At 39.6% G+C, this 26,434-nt stretch overlaps 1 protein-coding gene and 1 non-coding gene across 4 annotated transcripts in view; both read left to right on the top strand.

The window, feature by feature from the left end:
* The first annotated feature begins 2,893 nt into the window (after positions 1–2,893).
* LOC112447663 (U6 spliceosomal RNA) lies at positions 2,894–3,000 on the top strand. Its single transcript, XR_003035841.1, has one exon. It is a non-coding gene; the product is annotated as a U6 spliceosomal RNA (small nuclear RNA).
* Positions 3,001–25,407: 22,407 nt separating this feature from the next.
* Positions 25,408–26,434, top strand: part of AFF4 (ALF transcription elongation factor 4) — an 84,941-nt gene continuing 83,914 nt past the window's right edge. For 2 of the 3 annotated variants that reach the window (XM_010807254.4, XM_005209304.5), the window contains exon 1: positions 25,408–25,772. The gene's annotated coding sequence lies outside the window, so the exon portion shown is untranslated. The remainder of the gene's footprint in view (positions 25,773–26,434) is intronic. The other variant, NM_001191129.1, reaches the window with a different exon arrangement.

The following is a 26,434-nucleotide window of genomic DNA, read 5'->3' as shown; positions in this document are numbered from 1 at the left end:
GCCATTTCTTATCCATTTAGATGGTAAGAACATTTAAATTCTAATTATTTTTACTATTACAACTATTCAAAGGTATACCTGGAAAAGTACAGAGGTCAAGATCCTTACTCTAGTCACTCAGTTTACTCAAAAAAGCAGACTCAATGGCACAGTGGAGGGTAACTTCCAAAGAATTTACCCTATCCTGCCTAAAAGCAGAACTCTGGAAGTTGAATCCCTGGCATGTGTAATAAATGTATTATTTCTCAGAACCATATCAAAAGGAGTCATAATCAGATCATAGGTTTTTACTCCTCAAACGATTGTTAGTATGACTACAATATAGTAAATTTGTTTTGGCATTACGCCAAAAGTTAGCACTGGAAATGGAGGAAAGTACAGAGAAAGTGTACTTCATAGTCATGATTTTATTTATTTTTTTAACTTGCTAATTTGAACTAACCGTAGGTTTACAGAAAATCTGTAAAATTACAATTTCCATGTATACCTCACCTAGCTTCCCCTAATGGTAGCATCTTACATAACCATAGTACAATGAGCTGCTGCTGCTGCTAAGCCGCTTCAGTAGTGTCTGACTCTGTGCGACCCCAGAGACGGCAGCCCACCAGGCTCCCCCGTCCCTGGGATTCTCCAGGCAAGAACACTGGAGTGGGTTGCCATTTCCTTCTCCAGTGTATGAAAGTGAAAAGTGAAAGGAAGTCTCTAGTCGTGTCCAACTCCTAGAGACCCCATGGACTGCAGCCTACCAGGCTCCTCCGTCCATGGGATTTTCCAGGCAAGAGTACTGGAGTGGGGTGCCATTGCCTTCTCCAGTACAATGAGCAGAACCAAGAAATTAATATTTGATAAAATACTGTTAGTTAAACCAAAAACTTGACTCACATTTCACCAGTTTTCCCAGTTATGTTCTATTTCTGTTCCATTATATTACCCAGAAAATGCATTTAGTTACTTCTAAATCTACTACTGTCTCTAAGTTCCTTTGTCTTTCCTTATCTTTCATGCCCTTGTCACTTTTGAAGAGTATTGATCAGTTATTTTGTCTAATGTCCCACAATTTGGATTTGTCAAATGTTTTCTCATGGCTGAACTGACGTTAGGCTTTTTAGAATAATAGCACAGAAATGAAAAATTCCCAATATCAATAAAGTAATTTACTATTGGTGATACTGACCTTGATCACTGGGGTAAGGTGGTTTCATCAGATTTCTCCATTACAAAGACTGTCTTTCCCTTTTTAATTGATAGATATCTTGGAGGAGATACTTTGAGACTGCAAATTGTCCTCACAGTCACCTACTACTTTTAATGTAGATAACAATAGTTGTTATTGTGGTGTTTGACAAATGGTAATTTTCCATTTTCCTCTTTACTTCTACACTAATTGGAATTATACTATAAGGAAGCGCTGCTGCTTCTCTCCCAGTCATTTAATCAATGGTACTGTGGACTCGTCAATGTTTCTTCTGTTCTGTGGGTTAAAATTCAATAAAAGCATTGTTTTTTGGCTCCAATTATTCCACCTTTGACTATTAGAAGCATTCCTTCAGGTTGGCTCCTTTGTTTTTGTTTTTTTTAAATCTTCATCTTTTTATTAGTACTTCCTTCCTTTTTGAAATCACAAGGTGTTCTGGGTTCATCTTGTGATCTCCTTGCCCTGTCTTTGAACCAACCACTTCTCCAATTTTTATCCTGATTTTTAATTGGAGAATGATGTTTAGAATCCCCATGATCTGGTGCTGTCTTTGTAGGTTTTTTATGCATTTTGAATAATAGTGTTCTAAAGTGGTTAAGACATGGAGACCTGCCATTAGTAGGAAGAAATTAGGTGTCATCACCTTCAACATTTCTCAGCCTAGCTTTCCTTAATTTCACAGTACTCCATGCAGCAAACGTCTTTGGCAACAAATGGAAGAGATGGTCATTACATCCTCCCTTCTCCTTTACAGTATATCTAAATTGATAATAGGCCAAATATATATTCAGACCTTGGACTACAGTGCCTTAATTGAAAGGGGTCTCGTGGTGTCTGTCCATGGGGTCGCATAGAGTCCGACATGGCTTAGTGACTAAATAATGACAACAAATTGAAAGCAGTTGGCCCAAAGGAATATTTCAAATTGTATTTTTGTATGCTGTCCTTCAGGTTTTTACATCTTGGTAAAATTATGCCATAAAAAGATGTAGGTGTAGGTGTGGTGGTGGTGGTGGTGTGTGTGTGTGAGAGAGAGAAAGGTACTATGAAAGAGGAAGAGAGAAGAGAAAGCCAGGGTGACATCTGGGCTGCAGACATTCTCAGATGCATTTTAGGAGAGAGTATGGATGGAAGTTGAGGACCTGGAAATTTATGTCTTTGGAAAGTCTTTTGTATCCTCCTGAGCAACTTCACTTTCACTTTTCACTTTCATGCGTTGGAGAAGGAAATGGCAACCCACTCCAGTGTTCTTGCCTGGAGAATCCCAGGGACAGGGGAGCCTGGTGGGCTGCCGTCTGTGGGGTCACACACAGTTGGACACAACTGAAGCGACTTAGCAGCAGCAGCAAGGATACTTGCACATGCTATTCAAGGTTATCAATAATAACCACAAACATCAGTATAACTCCTATTTGGAAGGTACTATCAGATCAGATCAGATCAGTCGCTCAGTCGTGTCCGACTCTTTGCGACCCCATGAATCGCAGCACGCCAGGCCTCCCTGTCCATACTACAACATTGACTACAACTACAACATACTACAACTATAACACTTCAACAGTGATTTACTTGGAGTTCACTATCAGTTGGGGAAACACACAAAAACACTAAGAACAAAGGAAAAAAGGCTTTCATTGAAACCATACTTATACCATTCCTCCTGACACCTAATAAAATGGTATAAAAGAAACAGACACAGTGCTCGCTTTGGCAGCACATATACTAAAATTGGAAGGATACAGAGAAGATTAGCACAGCCCCTGTGCAAGGATGACACACAAATTCGTGAAGCATTCCATATTAAAAAAAAAAAAAAACACTATAAACCCATAAGTCAAAGAGGAAAAGAGATGAAACATGAGAAACTGCAATTCTTTTGGAAGCTGGAAAAATTGATGGAATCATGGATGCCTACTTAAATAACCAAATCATTTTAAGGGCCCAATCATAACCCTACAGTGAAGGAAAGTCAATAGGAAGCAAGCCAATTTACGCCACGGAACTCTGCAAAGGCTCCAAACCCGATGACCCCATGCACTTATCAGCCAAGGTCAGGGAGGGCTCAAGGACAGAAAGAGTGATGGTAAGTTTATGTAAGAAGCTACACCCCTGTGTACTCCTCTCCCATTTGTGCTGTCTTAGTGGGTTTATGATTATGATTATTTTTCATTACTTGAATGTGACATTTTGTGAGTAGTAGTAAACACTTGAGTTCAACCTTCTATGATTATGAGTATTATGTTAATTTAAAATTAAATAAGACACGATACAAGTTGCCATGTGCTACAAGCAACTTGGGTTATAGATAATAAATGCTATGAAGCCACATTGATAAATCCCTCGCACTGGATCTTACTATCCCAAAAATTCTGGACAAAATCAAGAATGAAAAACCATGCTACTATTGGGTAATATTTTTACATGAACATTGTGGTGTACATTTGATAAAACAATTCCCTTCCTTAAGAAGTCCTGAGGGTATTCTGAGATCATTTATGTAGTAGGCAAATCCATAGGGTCACTAAACATGTAAGCCAATATAACTAGATATTTATACAAAGAAAATCATCCCTAACTAGTTAGCTGCCTTGAAGAGAATCAGTATGTGGACAAAGGAAAAAACACTCATTTATGCAAAATTTAACAGCCAGTATTAAGTATCTGTCTTTGTCCTCTGAGGATTAATAGGCTATTAATAAACTTATAGACATGTGTTAAGTAGTACAAGCTTAAGTCACTAGAGAGCTTAGAGTCTTAACCACAGGGAGAGTTTGGTAAAGCCTTCCAAGGGAGCTGTATATGGCTGAGAAAGAGTTGTTGAACCCATGTAAACATATATATAGATATGTAATTAATATTCAGATATATAAAACATAGTTATTAAATTAATTGATCAGCTTGTAACAACATATAAATGTTCAAGAAAAAGTTGTTTTTTCACGTTTTAGACTTATTGCTTTAATTTACATTTAGATTTATTGTTTTAGTATCTTTAGCATTAAGATAAAAGAATGAGATATTATTTCAGTTTTTTCAGAAGAGAAATGAGGGTCAATCTTGGTGACGTTGGTCCCGAGTTTTGACACAGTGACTCATCCCCATCACTCTTTGCAAGGCCAGAGGGAACACTCCTCCTTACAGCAGATCGTATGTTGTGTGATTTTTGTGCAAGCCTAATACAGTTATACTAACTTAACACGTTAAAGATGAGAGTGGAAAGAAGGTGACAAATATGAGAGATACTGAGAAGGTAGAAATTACAGAACTCAGTGATCCGTTGATTTTGTGGTGAAAGAGGTGAACCCAGAAAGGTTTCAAGATCTGTTGTTTGGATGATTAGTAATAAAAGTATTCATTTCATTATAATTATGACAATAGTAGCATCTACTACCTTGGCAAATATAAATTGACCCTAGAAATTAGAGAAAGGTAAAATAATTTTTAACACAATGGAATACTACAGTTTTTTAAAATTTTCAGATACCACTTGGGTGTCTGAAAATTTGTCTGTAGAGTTTGATAGTGACCAAATTGCTAATAGTTATCATATTTGAGTGCCAAGATTATAATTTACACTTTTTATTTCCTTACTTTCCCATTTTCTTTTTTCGTTGCTTTCTTTCATTCTTTTTTCTTTTTCTTTTTTTTGGCTACATGGCTTGCAGATTCCTGACCAGGGATTAAATCCCAACTATGGCAGTGAAAGTGCTGAGTCCTAACCACTGGACTGCCAGGAAATTCCTGCCAATATTTTCTTTTTAGAACTTTATAAGGTGCAACTGACCTACAATGATCTTCACGTATTTAAAGTATATAATTTGATGGATTTTGACATCTATATACACGTGAAATCATAACCACAAGCAAGATAATTAAACCTTGCCCCACAAAGCTTCCATGTGCCCTTTCGTCATCCTTCCCACCCATCCTTCTTTGCTTACACTACCTGCCATTCATCCCCAGAAAACTACAAATATAGCTTACTTAGCTATAGAATAGTTTGCATTTTTTGAATGTATATAAATAGAATTATATAGTATGTACTTTTTTGGTCTGCCTTCTTTCAGCATAATTATTTGGGGACTCACTCTTGTTTTTTCTTCTTTTAATATTTTTTTATGTGAACCATTTTAAAGTCTTTATTGAATTTATTACAATATTCTTTCTGTTTTATATTTTTGTTTTTTGGCCATGCGGTATGTGGGATCTTAGCTCCCTGACCAGGGATGGAACCAGCACCCGCTGAATGGGAAGGCAAAGTCTTAACCGCTGGACTGCCAGAGAAGTCCCTCTTTCTCGTTGTCATGTTTATCAACAGTTTATTCCTTTTTACTAATAGTGGTATTCTACTGTATGGATATACCAAATTTGTTTATCCACTCATGTATTGATGGATATTTAGACTGTTTCCAGTTTTTGGCTACCACAAATAAAGCTGCTATGAACATTCACGTATAGGTCTTTGTATGGATATATGCTTTCATTTGTCTTGGGGAGAGTCCTAGAGGAAATAATTAAATATACTATGAACCCTATAAACCAGCCAAATAACAAAACAAATCACTCTAGCTAATAACCCAACAAAGTAAATAAATGGAATTTTTAAAAGAAGAAAAAGAAAACAAATACAAATGGGACAAATAGACAATAAATATCAACATGACAGATTTAAACCTAATCATGTCTATAATCTCATTGTTAAGTCACTAAGTCGTGTGCGACTCTTTCTGACCCCATGGACTACAGCCTGCCAGGCTTCCCTGTCCTTCATTATCTCCCTGCGTTTGCTCAAACTCATGTCCACTGAGTCGGTGATGCCATCCAACCATCTCATTCTCTGTCATCCCTTTCTCCTCCTGCCTTCAATCTTTCACATCATCAGGCTCTAAGTCATTTCTTTGCATCAGGTGGCCAGAGTATTGGAGATTCAGCTTCAACATCAGTCCTTCCAATGAGTGTTCAGGACTGATTTCCTTTAGGATTGACTGGTTGGATCTTCTTGCAGTCCACGGGACTCTCAAGAGTCTTCTCCAACACCACAGTTTAAAAGCATCAATTCTTCAGTACCCAGCTTTCTTTATTATCCAACTCTCACATCCATACATGATTACTGGAAAAACCACAGCTTTGACTATAAAGACCTTTGTCAGCAAAGTGATGTTTCTTCTTTTTAATAGGCTATCTAGGTTTCTCATAGCTTTTCTTCCAAGGAGCAAACATCTTTTAATTTCATGGTTACAGTCATCTTCCACAGTGATTTTGGAGCTCAAGAAAATAAAATCTGTCACTTTTTCCACATTATACATAATCTCATTACGTATAACCTATATATTTTTTGACATACACACACTGCTTTATTTATTTATTTATATTTGGCTGCACTGGGTCTTTCTCTAATTTTGGTGCACAGGCTTCTCATTGCATCGGTTTCTCTCGTTGTGGAGCACAGGCTCTAGGACCACAGGTTTCGGTAGTTGCGACTTGCTGGCTCCAGGGTATGGGCTTCCGTGGTTGTAGTACCCAAGCTCAGTTGCTCCACAGCACTGGGAGCACATGGAACGCTCCCAGACCAGGAATTGAACTTGTGTCCCCTTCATTGACAGGTGGAAACCTATCCTTTGCACCACCAGGGAAGCCCTATACATAAATAATCAAAGCTCCAATTAAAAGTTAAGGATTATTGAATTGGATAAAAGAGTAAGAAGTACTGCCAACCAGAAATGTACCTTAAATAAAATAGGCACATAGCTATGCTAACCCTAATAAAAAGAAAACTAGAGAGGCTATATTAATATCAGGCCAGTAGATTTCAGAAAAAAAGAATATTATGAGGATCAAAGAAAGTTATTAAAGATATTAAAGTTATTAAAGATAATGAGTTATCATACTCATTGAGTATGATAATGTGGTCAATTCATCAGGAGGACATAATGATCCTAAACATTTATACATAAGAGCAGATTTTGAAAATAAGTAAAGTAAAACTGATGGAAATAATAAAATGAGAAATAAATCCACAGTTATAGTCAGAGAGTTCAATACCCATACTTGTTAACTGGCACAACAAGTAGACAGAAAATAACTAAGGGTATAGAAGACTTGAACAACACAACCAACAAATTTGACAAAATAAGCTTATAGAACACTTTATCCAACAATAGCAGAATACACATTCTTTTGAAAGTGCACCAAGAATATTTACCTAAGTAGCTCATATTCCAGATTGTAAAACAAGTCTTAATAAAGGTAATAGGATTTAAGTCAACTGATAGAAAAATTCATGATATAAGAGCTTTAATTTTTTAATTCATTTTTATTGGAGTATAATTGATTTACAAGGTAGTATTAATTTCTGCTGTACTGCAAAATGAATTAGAGCTATGAGTTTTATTCAGGGTCTTACTAAGGACTACAGCCCAGCAGATAGTCACTCAATGAAAGTGAAAGCCGCTCAGTCGTGTCCAACTCTTTGCAACCCTATGGACCATACAGTCCATAGAATTCTCCAGGCCAGAATACTGGACTGGGTAGCCTTTCCCTTCTCCGGGGGATATTCCCAATCCAGGGATCAAACCCAGATCTCCCACATTGCAGGCAGATTCTTTACCAACTGAGCTACCAGGAAGCCCAGGGAAGTCACTCAGTAGTTCTGAGTAAACTGCTCCCAAGAGGTGCGAGAAAATCCGGTTTATATGTGACAGTTTTGGCAATCAGGTATATATCTTGGTAAAAGATTTCTAGAGCTTCCCTGGTGGCTCAGTGGTAAAGGATCCACCTGTCAGTGTAGGAGATGTGGATTCGATTCTTGGATTGGGAAGATCCCCTGGAGAAGGAAATGGCAACCCAGCCCAGTATTCTTGCCTGGGAAATTCGGTGGAGAGTGGAGCCTGGTGGGCTACAGTCCATGGAGTCACAAAAGAGTTAGACATGACTTAGCAACTAAAGAACAACAGAAGATTACTGTTCAGTTCAGTTCAGTTGCTCAGTTGTGTCCGACTCTTTGTGACCCCGTGGACTGCAGCATGCCAGGTTTCCCTGTCCATCACCAACTTCCGGAGCTTACTCAAACTCCTGTTCATCGAGTCGCTGATGCCATCCAACCATCTCATCCTCTGTCCTCCTCTTCTCCTCCCGCCTTCAGTCTTTCCCAGCATCAGGGTCTTTTCCAATGAGTCAGCTTTTCCAATCAGATGGCCAAAGTATTGGAGTTTCAGCTTCAGCATCAGTCCTTCCAATGAATATTCAGGACTGATTTCCTTTAGGATTGACTGACTGGATCTCCTTGTCCTCCAAGGGACTCGCAAGAGTTCACAGACTTAACTCTTTAACTTTAACAGATTTTAACTCTTTACAGTTAAAAAAAAAACATCAATCCTTCATTGCTCAGTCTTCTTTATGGTCCAAATCTCTCATCCATACAGGACTACTGGAAAAACCATAGCTTTGACTAGACAGACCGTTGTTGGCAAAGCAATGTCTCTGCTTTTTAATGTGCTGTCTAGGTTTGTCAAAGCTTTTCTTCCAAGAAGCAAGCGTCTTTTAATTTCCTGGCTACAGTCAGCATCTGCAGTCATTTTGGAGCCCAATAAAATAAAATCTCTCACTGTTTCCATTGTTTCCCCATCTATTTGCCATGGAGTGATGAGACCGGATGCCATGATCTTAGTTTTCTGAATGTTGAGTTTTAAGCTAACTTTTTCACTCTCCTCTGAAGAGGAGGGGCTTTCATCAAGGGGCTCTTTTGTTCTTCTTCACTTTCTGCCATAAGGGTGGTGTCATCTGCTTATCTGAAGTTATTGATATTTCTCCTAGCAATCTTGATTCCAGGTTGTGCCTCATCCAACCCAGCATTTCAAATAATGTACTCTGCATATATATCAGGTATTCCCTGTAGCTCAAATGGTAAAAAGTTTGCCTGCAATGAAGGAGACCTGTGTTCAATCCCTGGGTTGGGAAGATCCTCTGGAGAAGGGAATGGTAATCCACTCCAGTATTCTTGCCTGGAAAATCCCATGGACAGAGGAGACTTGCAGGCTATAGTCCATGGGGTCGCAAAGAGTCAGACACAACTGAGCAACTAACACTATTACTACTACTCTGCATATAAGTTAAATAAGCAGGCTGACAATATACAGCCTTGACATACTCCTTTCCCGATTTGGAGCCAGTCTGTTGTTCCATGTCCAGTTCTAACTGTTGCTTCTTGACCTGCATACAGATTTCTCAGGAGGCAGGTCAGGGGGTCTGATATTCCCATCTCTTTAAGAATTTTCCACAGTTTGTTGTGATCCACATAGGCAAAGACTTTGGCGTAGTCAATAAAGCAGAAGTACATGCTTTTCTGGAACTCTTGCTTTTTCGATGATCCAGCAGAAGTTGGCAATTTGATCTTTGGTTCCTCTGCCTTTTCTAAATCCAGCTTGAATATCTGGAAGTTCACGGATCACATATTGTTGAAGCCTGGCTTGGAGAATTTTGAGCATTACTTTGCTAGCATGCAAGGTGAGTGCAATTGTGTGGTAGTTTGAACATTCTTTGGCATTGCGTTTCTTTGGGATTGGAATGAAAACTGACCTTTTCCAGTCCTGTGGCCACTGCTGAGTTTTCCAAATATGCTGGCATATTGAGTGTAGCACTTTCATGACATCATCTTTTAGGATTTGAAATAGCTCAACTGGAATTCCATCACCTCCACTAGCCTTGTTCGTAGTGATGCTTCCTAAGGCCCACTTGACTTCGCATTCCAGGATGTCTGGCTCTAGGTGAGTGATCACACCATAATGGTTATCTGGGTCATGAAGATCTTTTTTGTACAGTTCTTCTGTGTATTCTTGCCACCTCTTCTTAATATCTTCTGCTTCTGTTAGGTCCATACCATTTCTGTCCTTTAATGTGCACCATCTTTGCATGAAATGTTCCCTTAGTATCTCTAATTTTCTTGAAGAGATCTCTAGTCTTTCCCATTCTATTATTTTCCTATATTTCTTAGCCTTGATCACTGAGGTAGGCTTTCTTATCTCTCCTTGGTATTCTTTAGTCACAAAGAATAGATATCTCAGGTTAATGATTTCAGTGCTTTCCTATATGTGGGAAGATGCAAGAATCTGAGTTCATTAAAAATCTTCCTGAGATATACATCTAAGGGGCCTGCTTGTCCAAAGCACAGAGCATCCCGAGATCATCCTTTCTTCTGTGTGAAGCAGAGTGTGCTGTTGGTGAGCATCTGCAGCAGGTTATTCCCTGTAGAATTGGTTGGTGAGCAAAAATGCTCTTTTGTTCTTTGTTTACAGTACATACAAGGTATATCTGACCACAGTGAAGTTAAACTAGAAATCAGTGTTAGAAACATCTTTGGAAAATCCCTCAACATATGGAAGCTGAATAACAATACTTCTATATAACTCACAGATCAAAAATGAACTCAAAAGGAAAATTACAAAATATTTTTAACAAACTAAAGATGGAAGCAAAATATTTGTGGGATGCCATGACTGCATACTTTGGGGAAATTAATAGCACTAAATATTAGAGAAAAATGTCTCAAAACAGTGACTTCAGCTTGCACCTTAATAAACTAGAAAAAGAAGAACAAATAAATCCTGAAACAACTGGAAGAAAGGAAATAATAAAAATCAAGGGCAGAGATCAGTGAAATAGAAAACAAATAATAGAGAAAGTCAACGAACCTAAAAGGTAGTTCTATGGGAATTTCCTGGTGGTCCAGTGGTTAGGACTCCATGCTCTCACTGCTAAGGGCCTGGATTCAATTCCTGGTCACAGAAATAAGAACCCATAAGCCCCATGGTGCAGCCAATAAATAAATAAAATAAATAAAAAGTAGTTCTATGAGAAGTTTAATAAAAATCAGTAAATCTCTAGCCAGACTGCTCAGGACAAAAGAGAGGAGACAAATTACCAATATCAGAAATGAGTGAGATGCTATCACTACAGATTCCACATATATTAAAAATACACTAGGAAATAGCAAGACAACTTTACTCATTTAATAAAATAGAAAAATTCATTGGAACCCAAACAAACAAGTTTCACTCAAGAATAAACAAATGACCCAAATACCTGTATGTTTATAAAGAAATTGAATTTTTATTTAAAAATCTTCCCACAGAGAGAACTCATATTTTCAAAACCATGATTTTATACTTTTATAAATTTATAAACTGAAAAGATAAATATTATCTAGTTTTTCCTTTGGAATTTTTCTTTGACCAATGGGTTATATAGATGTGTATTATTCAGTTTCTATATATTGAGGGATTTTCCAGAGATGTTTCTATTACTGATTTCTACCTTAACTCCGCCATGGTCAGATATACCTGGAGCCCCAAGGCCAGGTATATGGGTGTTCATTAATGAATAAGATACCATATTCAAAACCTTATATGGCCAATGATAATCAGATTTCCTAGGGGAAAAAAAAAAAACTAAACCTTATATGCCTTGAATCCTTCTACTTTTATTGAGACTTAATTTATGATCTAGATATGGGTTACCTTAGTAAATACACCCTAGTGAATGTTCTGCACTTTGAAAAGAATGTATATTCTGCTATTGTTGGGTGGAGTGTTCTGTGAGTGTTAATGTACACAGCTTATGCATGTAAATAAGGACTGGAAAGGAAATTGAACCAATATTTTAAAAGTAGATTTTACTGTTCATTAATGAAGTTTTTTTCTCTATGTAAACTGCTTGAATCACATGAAGGAAAATTATGGTTTGGATTGGTGTAACTACCCTTCCAAAATGATTCTTAAAGATCCTATTCCCTGTTGTTTATGTCCTTGTATAGTCCCTTCCCACACTGCATACGGGCTAACTTCTGTGGTTTGTAGAATAATACATAAGCAACCATTTGTGACTTCAGATGCGAGGTCATAAAAGGCATTACAGTTTCTCCCTTGTCTCTTGAAACATTCACTTTAGGATGACCCAGTCTCTGCAGTATGAGCAGCCTTGTTTCATACTCACCCCTGTGGAGAGGAACTGAGTCCTCCAAACAACAGTCAGCAGCAACCTGCCAGGCACATCAGGGAGCCACCTGGGAAGGAGAGCCTCCATTCCCAGTTAAGTGTTCATATGACTACTGCCTGTTAAGAGACCCAAGCGAGAACTGCCTAGCAAAGCCACACCTGAATTTCTGGCCCATAGAAATTGTGAGAGACAATAAATGGTTATTGTTGTGTTAAGCCACTAAGTTTTGAGCAATTTGTTATGGAATAATTTTAAAAACCTCATGCTCATAGGTTTTAAAGTATACATTTATTAAAAGATCACATTCAAGCTTCTTCTCAAAGTTCATCTTCTTTGAGAAGTTTTTCCTAGCCAACCTAGTGGAAATAGCCCCTGAACTGATTCTATCCCTTTGCTCTGCTTCTTCCTCTTAATGTTTATACCTGGAAGTAGTTTAGAATTGTACGTGTGTGTGTATCTTTCTTCTCTTTCTTTTACACAAAAGTGGAAGCCCCATGAGAATAAGGACCATTTGTTCACTACTGCCTAGAACCTGGAGAAGGAAATAGCAACCCACTCCAGTACCCTTGCCTGGAAAATTCCACAGACTGAGGAGCCTGGTAGGCTACAGTCCATGGGGTCACAAAGAGTCGGACACGACTGAGTGACTTCACTTGCACTTGCTTGCCTAGAACCTAGATGTTTAGAATACTACCTGGTGTATCGGTGGCACTCTACCAATAATTGTTGAAAGAGTGGATAATAACAAAATCATTAGTATTCTCATTTGCCTTAATAGTATACTTGGATTTTATTTTGAGAATGTGGGTATGTATAGAGACTATGAACCACGTGTGGATTTGTACTAACTACTTTTCCTAATGTTTTCATTAGAATCATTTTTATAGCAACAGTTCTTGTTGAGTCCTTTCTCTTAACAAGGCATTGTGGTAGGTAGCCTCTGAAATGGCTCTTAATGACTTCTGAGTCCTGGTGCTCATGTCCTTGTACAGTCCCCTCCCACACTGAATAGGGTTGACTTGTGCAACCAATAGAATATTACAGAAATGCATGTGACTTCTGAGGTTAGATCACAGAAAACATTGGAGATTTTACTTAAAAGACATTTGGGATTTGATGTACAATGGTAGCTCAGATGGTAAAGCATCTGACTACAATGCAGGAGACCCAGGTTCAATCCCTGGGTTGGGAAGATCTTCTGGAGAAGGAAATGGCAACCCACTCCAGTACTCTTGCCTGGAAAAATCCCATGGATGGAGGAGCATGGTAGGCTACAGTCCATGGGATCACAAAGAGTCGGATGAGACTGAGTGACTTCACTTTTCACCTCATTACAAATTAATTTCTTCCAAAAATGTTTAAAAATGAAAAGGAGGGTGCAACTAAAGTTTCTGAGTGATTCATTATGTAAGTGTGGAGGAGGCAATGGCAACCCACTCCAGTACTCTTGCCTGGAAAATCCCGTGGACAGAGGAGCCTGGTAGGCTGCAGTCCATGGGGTCACTAAAAGTCGGACACGACTGAAGCAACATAGTAGCAGCAGCAGCAGCAGCATTATGTAAGTGAGGAAAGTCATTTAATGATGACAAGTTCATTAAATCATGTTTGATAGTAGCAGCCAAAGAAATATATTCAGAGCAAATAAACTTGCTTAAGAGTATTAACCTTTCTGTGAGAACAGTTAATCAGAGTTAAAGACATTGAGAGCAATATCAATTGTTAATTAAAAAACAAAGGGGTATCAATTGGTTTTCCTTGACTTATTTTTTGTAATATTAATAGCTTCTTGAGTTTTAATGAACATACCATATAATTCACCCATTGAAAGTGTACAATTCAGAGTTATACAACCCCCACCAGAATCAATTCTTATTACTCCCCAAAGAAATCATGTACCCATTAGCAGTCATTACCCATTCCCCAACAAGCACCCAGCCATAGGTAATCACTAATTTCTTTCTATCTCTATAGATTTCCATATTATGAACATTTCATATAAATGGAACCACACCGTGTATTGTCCTTTGTGACTGACTTCTTTTAGTCAGCATAAGGTTTTCAAGGTTCGTTTACAGTGTATCATTTGTTTTCCATCTTTTGGCTATTATGAATAATGCTACCGTAGACATTCATGTGCAAGGTTTTGTGAGGACCTTTTTTTTGTAATTTTCTTGGGTGTATACCTAGGACTCTGGGTTATATGATAGCATTATGTTTAAACTTTTGAGGAAGGCAAGAGAAAAAAAAGAACCTCTGTGCGTATTTTAAAAATTGGGTATTTGTCTTTTGTCTTTTCACTTTCTTTTTATTTTTTTAAATATCTATTTACTTATTTATTTATTGGCTGGCTGGGTCTTTGTTGCTGCAAGAGGTCTTTCTTTAGCTGCAGTGCACTGGCTTCTCATTGCAATGATTTCTCTTATTGAAAAGCACAGACTCTAGGCACATGGGTTTCACTAGTTGCTGCATATGGGCTCAGTAGTGGTGGAGCATGGACTCCAGAGCAGTGGCTCACTAGCTGTGGTGCATGGGCTTAGTTGTTCCTCATCATGTGGGATCTTCCTGATCCAGGCGATCAAATACGTGTCTCTCGAAGCTCCTGCATTGGCAGGCAGATTCTTTACCACTGAGTCACCAGGAAAGTCCTGTCTATTCACTTTCTTGATGCTGTCTTTTTGAACCACAAAACATCTTAATTTTGATGAAGTCCAGTTCATGTTTTTCTTTTGTTGCTTGTACTTTTGGTATCATATCTAATGAACCATGGCTATTCCAGATCTTGAAGCTTTATGCCTTTGTTCTCTTTTAAGAGTTTTATAGGTTTAGCTCTTACAATTAGGGCTTGGATTATTGTGAGTTGATTTTTGTATGTGCTGTGAGGTAGGAATCCAACATAATTCTTTTACATATGGATATCCAGTTGTCCCAGCACAATTTGTTGAAAAGACTATTGTTTGCTCATTGAAAATTGTCTTAGAACCTTGTTGAATTTTTCAACCATAAATATGAGAATTTATTTTTTGACTTTCAATGCTATTCCATTTAGATATAGGTACTTGAATCTTGATGAGTACACAGTTGTCGCTGATATCAGTCAGTTGTTTATCTGAGGAATCAATATTGAGTTTGAAGTGACTAAAGAATTACCTCTAAGAGTAGTCTGTGTGGAACAACTACAAAAGAGAATGTTTTCAAGGAAGTTGTGAAAACCCTAATTCCGTACAACCTGCAGTTGAGTTGAATAAGATACGTTAAATTGATGGTGGTACTGGTGGCTCAGTGGTACAGAATTCACCTGCCAATGCAGGAGACATGGGTTTGATCCCCAGGTCGGGAAGATACCCTGGAAAAGGAAATGGCAACCCATTCCAGTATTCTTGTCTGGGAAATCCCATGGACAGAGGAGCCTGGCAGGCTACGATCCATAGTGGCACAATAGTGGCACAAAAGAGTCAAAAACGACTTCGTGACGAAGACAACAACAAACGAACATGTGTGGAGGAGAAAAAACTTATTTGAACAGATTTACAAAGCTTTGGAAAATGTAAGGTGTTTAAAGCCTTGTAAATATTTGAATTTATCATGTATTGTCTTACTAACAGCATCAAGAGTGAACTTTATTTCCTCTTCTGGATTTAACCATCATGTGTTCCAGGAACTTTTTTTTTTTTTTTTTCAGAAATATACCTGAATATCCTCACTTGCTATACCACATCGCAGTTTGATGGCTTGGTAATGGTAAAATATTATTGTGATTATTTGAGCTCTGGACTGAGATGGAAACTTTTTTTAATGGTGGTAAAATACATATAACATAAAATTTAATATTTGGCCAATTTTTTGTGTACCATTCAGTGACATTAAGCACAATCATCACCACTATCTATTTCCAAAATTTGTTTCATCTTGCAAAATTGAAATGCTATACCCATTAAACAATAATTCCCCATTCCCTTCACTCCAGCCACTGAAAATTACATAGTACTGTCTCTATGAATTTAACTATTTTTGGTACCTCTTATAAGTAGAATCATAACAGTATTTGTCTTTTTGTGACTGGCTTATTTCATTTAGCATAATATCCTCAAGGTTCATTCATGTTGTAGCATGTGCAAATTTTTCTTCCTTTTTAAGGTTGATTAATATTTTGTTAATGAATATACCACATTTTGCTTATCCATTCATCTGGGTTGCTTCCACATTTTGGCTATTGCAAATAATGTTGTCAGTTGGATTTTTGTGAATGAGAAGTGCCCTCAGCCACTGTTGAACACTAAATGGCTTGGAAATCAGCTTTTATTGAAGATTCAATCATGTTTCTTAACAAGTTCAACCTAAATTACAAAGCAAACTGTATATATGTGAAATTTTACTACAGTCAATTCATTTCGGCAACAATAATTTTTTTAATCACAAACAATATCAAGTTGCTTTATATACTTCCTGTGCTGTCCAAAGATACAAGTAAAATGTCTATTACCATACAAATTTGCAGCATATGTCTTTTCTGAGCTCAAACTGCAGTACCTATGGAAGTTTCTGGACTTTACAGCAGTGAAAGCACGGAGTCCTAAACACCGGACCATCAGGGAATTCTCAGTAATTAATATTCTTAAGTAATATTACATATCTGTATTTGGCAATACCTACCTGTGAAAAGATGTTTTTGAAAATGAAATACATGAAATTTTACTACAGATAAGCACTAACAGAAGAATATCTGGCAAAGTACAAGTGGGGAAAAAAAATCTGAAATCACATTTGATGATAGGAAATAATAACTTTGAATTCCAAGTAAGTGAAATGTTATCCTCATCCCCTGCCCAAAAAGAAAAATTATTATTCTCATTACAAATAATTCTTTATAATTACTTGAATTACAAAGCTTAATTACTACATTTTGAATTTCATGAAAAATTTATGGAAAAAATTTTAATCTACTATTTTGTACCTACACAAAATCCTTGATTTTGCCACTTGGCCTGTAAAACCTGAAGTATTTACTATCTGGCCTTTACAGAAAAATTGCCAATCCCAGAAAGAAACAGAGAGAAAAGAGCTAAAGATCAAGTGTTCAGACATCTTGGAGAGTGTGGCATCTCAAAAACCAAGAGAGGAAAGTGTCTCAAACAAGAGAAGATGGTTCATTGTGTAAAACAAAAAGGTAAAGACAAAGATTCAACTTTTGGATCTGACAGTATGGGAATCGATGGTTACCTTGGTGACTGGTTTCAGCATGGTGGTAGCACACAAGAGAAGACAAGGTAAAAAAAGTAAATAATGCATCTCAAAATGTTTAGCATTTGCCTGATACATAGTGTGTACAGTAATTATCACTGAAGCAGAGATTGTCCGTGCCCACCCATGTCCCTCACCTCCACTATTTCAGAAATGTCAGTGTACCTTTAGTTTATGCAGATGTTCCTGATTTTATTTGCCCCCAAAACATTTCTGGCTGCTATAGTTTGCTCTACTTACATGCAACAGGCCAGAGTTGCTAGAAAGCCTTCAACAGTGATCAATAGGAGTAGTTCTCCAGCTCTCTGACCCCTCAAATGCAGTAACTAATATAAGTGTTCTCTAGTTTTCCTGAGCATTCCCCAGAAGGATTAAGAATGGGAAAACCTGGTACTTGTGCAATTTGAAACAACCACTCCCCAGAAATTTGCTTCTTAATCATGATGATGCTGGGAAAGACTGAAAGCAAAAGGAGAAGAGGGTGGCAGGGGATGAGAGGGTTAGATAGCATCATTGACTCAATGGACAGGAATTTGAGCAAACTCTGGCAGACAGTGGAGGACAGAGGAACCTGGCATGCTGCAGTCTATGGGGTCCTAAAGAGTCATGACTTAGCCACTGAACAACAAAAATCATGATACCACAGGTGACAGTGAAGATTTGGATTGATCATGGCCAGATGTTAACGTTTTCCAACTCAGGCTGAAAATGGCTCCAAAGTAAGACACAGAATTGAAACTATCTATATCCACATGGTGGAAAAGGCAATGGCAACCCACTCCGGTACTCTTGCCTGGAAAATCCCATGGGCAGAGGAGCCGGTAGGCTGCAGTCCATGGGGTGGCGAAGAGTCGGACACGACTGAGCGACTTCACTTTTCACTTTCATGCATTGGAGAAGGAAATGGCAACCCACTCCAGTGTTCTTGCCTGGAGAATCCCAGGGACCGGGAGCCTGGTGGGCTGCCATCTATGGGGTCACAAGAGTTGGACACAACTAAAGCGACTTAGCAGCAGCATATCCACATGGATTACTATCAACATTGACATAATTTTATTATTTCATTGTCATCTTCAACATTACTACTATTCCAGAACCATTCAACCAGGAACAGAAAAATTGCAACTTTCCATTTCAGAAATTTCTCAAAGTCCCATTTTAATGAACATTTAACTACTCAACTTTTCAATAGATGTCTTAATTTTATTTATTTATTTGCCATGCCACTCAGCTTGTGGAATCTTAGTCCCCACCCTACCCCACCCCCACCCCCCCACCCCAACCCCACCAGGAATTGAATCCCAGGCCCCTTGAAGTGGAAGCTTGGAGTCCTAACCATTGGACTGCCAAGGAATTCCCTATTTATTTTTACTGAGGTATACTTGATTTAAAATGTTTGTGGTAATTTGTTAAAGCAGCAATAAAAACTAATACACACTCAAGACTCTTAAAAACCTTTGCCTTGCTGTGTCTGCTAATCCTAACCTACTACATCATGATTCTTACCCAATCCCAATCAAGCCTCCTAAACTGAAAAACCCCCTTAGTCCAGACCTCAAAATCTTATAAATATCCCAAATTCCCCTTGGAAATGCTACTGAAACCATTCAAGGTACTAGGCTCTTTTACTAGTAAGCAATAAACTCAGCTTTGACTTATCAACACATAATTTTGGTGATATATTTGGGGATGCCAACATTTGACAACTGTTTTATTCATTGCCTAGAACAGTACTTGGTATAAAGTAGGTGTTTAATAAACAGAACATTTGATAAATAATGAATAATTTATTTGAGTTTCTTAACGCAGAATAATATTTATGTAGGTACATTTATGACTTAGCAATTCGTATATCTAGAAGTGCCTTTTAGAAAATCAGTTTAAAGACTGAATGCAATCTAGTGCATGGGTGTTTATATAAATTTTACTTATAATCATTAAAGTAGAAACCACCCAAATGCTCTTCAACTGATGAATGCCTAAACAGTCTGTGTTATAGTAATAGAATACTACTTAGCAATAAAGAGGGATAAATTACTGAGATATGCAATGACAATAGATAGATCTCAAAGGCATGCTAAGTGAAGGAAGCCATATCTAAAAGGCTACTTACTATATGATTCCATTCATGTGATATTCTGTAAAAGGTGATGTATAGGGACAGAAAGTACATCAGTGGCTGACAGGAACTGGGATTGAACTGAGGGGTTCATTATATAGGAGCAAGAGGAAATGATTAGGGGTAGGGATAAAGGAAATGCTCTATATCTTGATTAGGGTGGTGGTCACATAGCTGCACACATTTGTTAAAACTCATAGAATCAAACATTGAAAAGGATAAATTTTACTGTATATAAATTTTATTATTTTTGAAAATATTTGATTGATTCATTTGTAGCTGCACTGGGTCTTTGTTGCTGCACTGTGGGTTTCTCCAATAGTAGAGAGTGGGGGCTACTCTTTGTTGGGATTTCTCTAGTTGCAGCAAGCAGGGGCTACTCTTCCTTGGAGAGCCCGGAATCTAGGCACATGTGAGGGCTCAGCAGTTATGGCTCAGGAGCTTAGCTACCCTGTGGCATGTGGGATCTTCCCCATCAGGGATCAAACCCATGTCCCCTGCATTAGCAGGGAGATTCTTAACTACTAGATCACTGGAGAAGCCTCTATTTTTTCAACTTTCTTATTGAACTATAGTTGATTTATAATGTTGTGTTCAGCAAAGGGATTCAGTTTTATATTTATGTTTTTTCACTGTATGTCAATTACACCTCTACAAAAATCTGACTGAAAAAACCCCAGAAGTCTACTAAGAATTGCTGTTGCAACAATGTATACTGAATACTTTGTTCAAATATTGCCTGTTAATAAAATAGTCATATTTTTCTCAGAGATTTTTTTCTTTTAAAGTTTTATGGTTGGTATTTTCTGCTATTATGCCAATCAGTGTGGTTGACTTACATTGCTCTAGAATATGAAGTTAAAGACAGAAAATTCATTTTGTTAAAATGGATGTATCTGATTAAAATGTTATGAGTTGAGAAATAATTTTAGGAATTTTTTCTCTCACTGCTAAAAGGGAAGGGCATCCTTATTTGAATAAAAATGGCAAAGAAAAGTCCACCCTTATTTTTTCCACCCCTAGCCCCCCTTTTAGTTTTTAAGTAAGGTCTCATTTATATCAAAAAAACTGTCATGATACTTTATGGAACAAAAAGCATATTATCTTTTAATTTAGCCAAACATTTACTCCAAAATAAATAAAGGAATTTTCCTGTAAAATTTTATCATCAATGCTTTAATACTTCTTAAATTATTGTGTAAAATGATAATCTTCCTTGTTGTCATTCTTCATCATCACTCCTTTCCTATATGGACTTGTAAATCTTCCTAGGCAAAATGAAATTGGCACTACTTCTATGGAGGCAATTAAACAATCTCTATTCAAATTGAAGGGACTTCCCAGGTCCCTCAGTGGTGAAAGAATCCTTCTCCCAAAGGCAAGGGGCTCAGGAGACTCAGGTTCCATCCCTTAACTGTGAAGATTCTCTGGAGGAGAAAATGGCAACTCACTCCAATATTCTTGCCTGGAGAATTCCATGGACAGAGAGGCTTGATGGGCTACAGTCCACAGGGTCCCAAAGAGTCAGATATGACTTAATGACTGAGCATGCACGCATTCATTCAAATTGAAAATACCTTTCCATCTAAAGATTGTGGTCTAATGAATTACTGATATAGTTATCTATCTTGTGAGATTATTAGTTGCAGTTTAGTTTGTAATTTAGTAATGGTTTGGCAGCAACCTAAATGTTCACCTGTAAGGGGTTGATTAAATTATTATATTTGCATATAATGAAATAGTATACTATCCTTAGGAAGAATGAGGCAGTCAAACTACCGCACAACTGCACTCCTCTCACACGCTAGTAAAGTAATGCTCAAAATTCTCCAAGCCAGGTTTCAGCAGTACGTGAACCGTGAACTTCCAGATGTTCAAGCTGATTTTAGAAAAGGCAGAGGAACCAGAAATCAAATTGCCAACATCCACTGGATCATGGAAAAAGCAGGAGAGTTCCAGAAAAACATCTATTTCTGCTTTATTGACTATGCCAAAGCCTTTGACTGTATGGATCACAATAAACTGTGAAAAATTCTGAAAGAGATGGGAATACCAGACCACCTGACCTGCCTCTTGAGAAACCTATATGCAGGTCAGGAAGCAACAGTTAGAACTGGACATGGAGCAACAGACTGGTTCCAAATAGGAAAAGGAATACATCAAGGCTGTATATTGTCACCCTGCTTATTTAACTTGTATGCAGTGTACATCATGAGAAACGCTGGGCTGGAAGAAGAACAAGCTGGAATAAGATTGCCAGGAGAAATATCAATGACCTCAGTTATGCAGCGGAGAAGGCAATGGCACCCCACTCCAGTACTCTTGCCTGGAAAATCCCATGGATGGAGGAGTCTGGTAGGCTGCAGTCCATGTGGTTGCTAAGAGTCGGACACGACTGAGGGACTTCACTTTCATGCATCGGAGAAGGAAATGGCAACCCACTCCAGTGTTCTTGCCTAGAGAATCCCAGGGGCGGGGGACCCTGGTGGGCTGACATCTATGGGGTCGCACAGAGTCGGACACAACTGAAGTGACTTAGCAGCAGCAGCAGCAGATATGCAGATGACACCACCCTTATGGCAGAAAGTGAAGAGGAACTCAAAAGCCTCTTGATGAAAGTGAAAGAGGAGAGTGGAAAAGTTGGCTTAAAGCTCAACATTCAGAAAACGAAGATCATGGCATCTGGTCCCATCACTTCATGGCAAATAGATGGGGAAACAGTGGAAAGAGTGTCAGACTTTATTTTGGGGGGCTCCAAAATCACTGCAGATGGTGACTGCAGCCATGAAATTAAAAGATGCTTACTCCTTGGAAGGAAAGTTATGGCCAACCTAGATAGCATATTAAAAAGCAGAGACATCACTTTGGCAACAAAGGTCCATCTAGTCAAGGCTATGGTTTTTCCAGTGGTCATGTATGGATGTGAGAGTTGGACTGTGAAGAAAGCTGAGTGCCGAAGAATTGATGCTTTTGAACTGTGGTGTTGGAGAAGACTCTTGAGAGTCCCTTGGACTGCAAGGAGACCCAACCAGTCTATTCTGAAAGAGATCAGCCCTGGGATTTCTTTGGAAGGAATTATGCTAAAGCTCAAACTCCAGTACTTTGGCCACCTCATGCGAAGAGTTGAGTCATTGGAAAAGACTCTGATGCTGGGAGGGATTGGGGGCAGGAGGAGAAGGGGACGACAGAGGATGAGATGGCTGGATGGCATCACTGACTCAATGGACGTGAGTCTGAGTGAACTCTGGGAGTTGGTGATGGACAGGGAGGCCTTTCGTACTGCAATTCATGGGGTCACAGAGTCAGACACGACTGAGCAACTGAACTGAACTGAGAAGATATCCAGGATATTTAACTGAGAAAAAGAACTTAACGGTATACACAGTATGTTATCTTTTGCATAAAAAGTACATGTATTTTAATATATATTTATGACACATCTTGGGGAGGGTTAAGGGATTGCCTCTAGAACTGGAATAGTTGAAGGTCAGAGATGCGGGTGCCAATTATTTTTCACTCTACTTTATCATAGTTCATTTTGGGTTTTGCATGACTACATTTCCTAATTTACATAGATACATAGACAAAATCTATATAAATAGTTTAGCCTTAAAGAATATGTCGTCACTTCAGAATTATATGAAGAAAAAATAATGCTGATGAATTTAGGACTAATAAATTCATTAGTCCTAATAAATTTAGGACCAGCTTTTAGGACTAATAAAAACATTTTCATATGCACATTCTTTATAGTTTATCAAAAAGCTCCTAAAATCCTTGAATTTTATTTTAAAAAATCTTTAAAATGCTTCCTTCAAAATTAGTAGAAAGTGAAAGGAAAAAAACCCCAGCTTTCCATGACGGCCCTAGGTGGAAAGAAAACAGATAAGAAGCAGGAAGTTATAAAGTGTTTTCCAAATGATGAACCCAAAGTAGTTTCTCTGGATAGTTACCATATTGGTGTAACTATGTATTGTATGAGACACTTTGAAAATCCTGTCTAGTCTGAAGCTGGATTTAGAAAAGGCAGAGGAACCAGAGATCAAATTGCCAACATCCATTGAATCATAGAAAAAGCAGGAGTGTTCCAGAAAAACATCTACTTTTACTTTATTGGCTACGCCAAAGCCTTTGACTGTGTGGATAACAACAAACTGGAAAATTCTTAAAGAGACAGAATACCAGACAACCTTACCTACCTCCTGAGAAATCTGTATAGAGGTCAAGAAGCTACAGTTAGAACTGGACATGGAACAACAGACTGGTTCCAAATCGGGAAAGGAGTTTGTCAAGGCTGTATATTGTCACCCTGCTTATTTAATTTATATGCAGAGTACATCATGAGAAACACTGGGCTGGATGAAGCACAAGCTGGAATCAAGATTGCTGGGAGAAATATCAATAACCTCAGATATGCAGATGACACCACCCTTATGGCACAAAGCAAAGAACTAAAGAGACTCTTGATGAAAGCCACTGCTCTTTCAGAGGAGAGTGAAAACGTTGGCTTAAAACTCAACATTCAGAAAACTAAGGTCATGGCATCCGGTCCCATCACTTCATGGGAAATGGATGGGGAAACAATGGAAACAGTGAGAGACTTTTTTGGAGGGGGCTCCAAAATCACCACAAGATGGTGACTGCAGTCATGAAATTAAAAGACACTTGCTCCTTGGAAGACAAGCTATGACCAACCCAGACAGCATATTAAAAAACAAAGACATTACTTTACCAACAAACGTCTGTCTAGTCAAAGCTATGGTTTTTCCAGTAGTCATGTATGGATGTGAGAGTTGGACTATAAAGAAAGCTGAGCTAGGAAGAATTGATGATTTTGAACTGTGGTGTTGGAGAAGACTCTTGAGAATCCCTTGGACTGCAAGGAGATCCAAGCAGTCAATCGTAAAGGAAATCAGTCCTGAATACTCATTGGAAGGACTGATGTTGAAGCTGAATCTCCAATACTTTGGCCACTTGATTGGAAAAGCTGACTCAATGGAAAAGACCCTGATGCTGGGAAAGACTGAAGGCGGGAGGAGAAGGGGAGGACAGAGGATGAGATGGTTGGCTGGCATCACCGAGGCGATGGACATGAGTTTGAGTAGTCTCTGGGTGTTGGTGATGGACAGGGAAGCCTGGCGTGCTGCAGTCCGTGGGGTTGCAAGGAGTTGGACACGACTAAGTGACTAAACTGAACTGAGTCTGTAACTATGACTTTACTCTCCATAAAATTATAGCTTGCCCTGACTGGCACGGATGTTAACAACTGAAGGAAAGTGTTTGGAATGTCCTGAAGAAAAGTAGTAATGGTAGAAGCTGTTGAGATGACGAAGAAAAAAGGGCTGGCTTGGCTTCGTGGAAGTTCATGCGAGGTTCTAGGCGGCCTCCTGCACAGAAACTCCCGGCAAACTTCCCTTTTCGGCCGGAGCTGTGGAGGGTCTCGTAACTGACCCCGGGCTTAGACGTCAGCACCTGACAGAGGGTCTGGGGGCTTCAGCCACACCCTTAGGCTGACAGACTTCTCTCCTGAGCCCCAGAACCGGTAGATCCGGCTCGGCCCGGCCCCGCCCTTCCGAACTTCACTAGCGGCTACGCGCCGGGGTGTGCAGGCCGGGTAATGCCCAGCCCGCCCTGTCAGACGCTGCCGCCGGGCTCGGGACGCTGGCCTAGGCCACCTGAGCCAGTACCCGGCTTGCCCCGGGTCTTCGGATCCGGCGGCCGTGCACGTCACCACCGTCAGCGTCACCCCCCAACGCAGCAGGCCCCGTAGCCCTCCGTTTTTGTGGCGGGGAGGGGCGCGGCGACGCCACGTGACGCTCTGGTCCCCGCCCGGCCCTGGTCACATGGGTGGCGCGGCCGCTGCGTCAGTCACAGTCCTGGCTGCGGTAGTCGAGCCGCCGTCGCCAGCGGACGGGGCGGGGGAGCCCGGAGCTAGGTCCTCGTCAGCCCGCCCCTGTCGCCTCAGCCGGCCGTCGGGGGCTAGGCCCGACAGTCATGGAGCGGGGCGGGACCTCCGCCTGTGGTGTTTGAAGTACGTCGCCGCCTGCGCTTTTTGAGACCTCTCGAACCCCCGCCGCCGCCGCCGCCGCCGCCGCCCGGAGCTCCTCGCCCTTGGCAGCCTGTCGCCGCCCCCCCGGCGGGCTCGAATGCGCGTCCCTTGAAGGTGCAGGCTCGCCGCCGCCTCTGCCGCAACCGGGAAATGGTTCGGGCCTAGCGGAGCCGGGACTGGAGGTGAGAACAGCCGACTGACTGACTGAGGGCCGGGCCGGCCGCGGGGAGACAGTGGGGGGAGGGGAGAACAGGGTTCTCCTGGGGGCTCGGAGAGACCTTCCAGGTTAGGGCTGCTCGATTCGGCTTCTTCCCTCATCTTCGCCTTCCACCCCCGATCCTCAAAAAAAAAAAAAAGAAAGAAAGAAAGAAAATTTAAAAAGCTAACCCAATCCTAACAAAAATTCCCAGAAATCCATCTTCACCGTTTCTCCTTTCGTCCCTTAATCCGTTCCTTCCCTCAGAAATTCATCATCGACTGATCTGTTACTTTTTAATACCTTCCTCAATTTCTAGTCATTTCTAGTTAAAAGAGAGAATAGGCCTAGGTTCTGGCTATCATTACCCAACTAGTTCTCGCTTTCCTTCTCGCGATCCTGCGCACGTCCTCCTTCTCCTCCCCCCCCCCCCCCCCCCCCCCGCAAAAAAGAAAAAAAAAAAAAGGAAAAAAAATTTCCGCCTTCGACTGGCGAAGGAGATTGACTAAAAATGGGAATATGGGGGTGTAATACTTGAATACCCCCCATAACTTCTGAATCGCCCTGCTAGCTAGTTACCCCGATAGCTTGTATTTGGGTGTTGATGTGTAGGCCTTCCCTCCAGCTGCCTGTGCCCGGGGTTAATCT

Source organism: Bos taurus, chromosome 7, assembly GCF_002263795.3.
Source record: "Bos taurus isolate L1 Dominette 01449 registration number 42190680 breed Hereford chromosome 7, ARS-UCD2.0, whole genome shotgun sequence".
In the NCBI taxonomy this organism is placed as follows: domain Eukaryota; kingdom Metazoa; phylum Chordata; class Mammalia; order Artiodactyla; family Bovidae; genus Bos; species Bos taurus.
The sequence above is the reverse complement of the archived record's forward strand: the minus strand, read 5'-3'. Positions and strand labels throughout refer to the sequence as shown.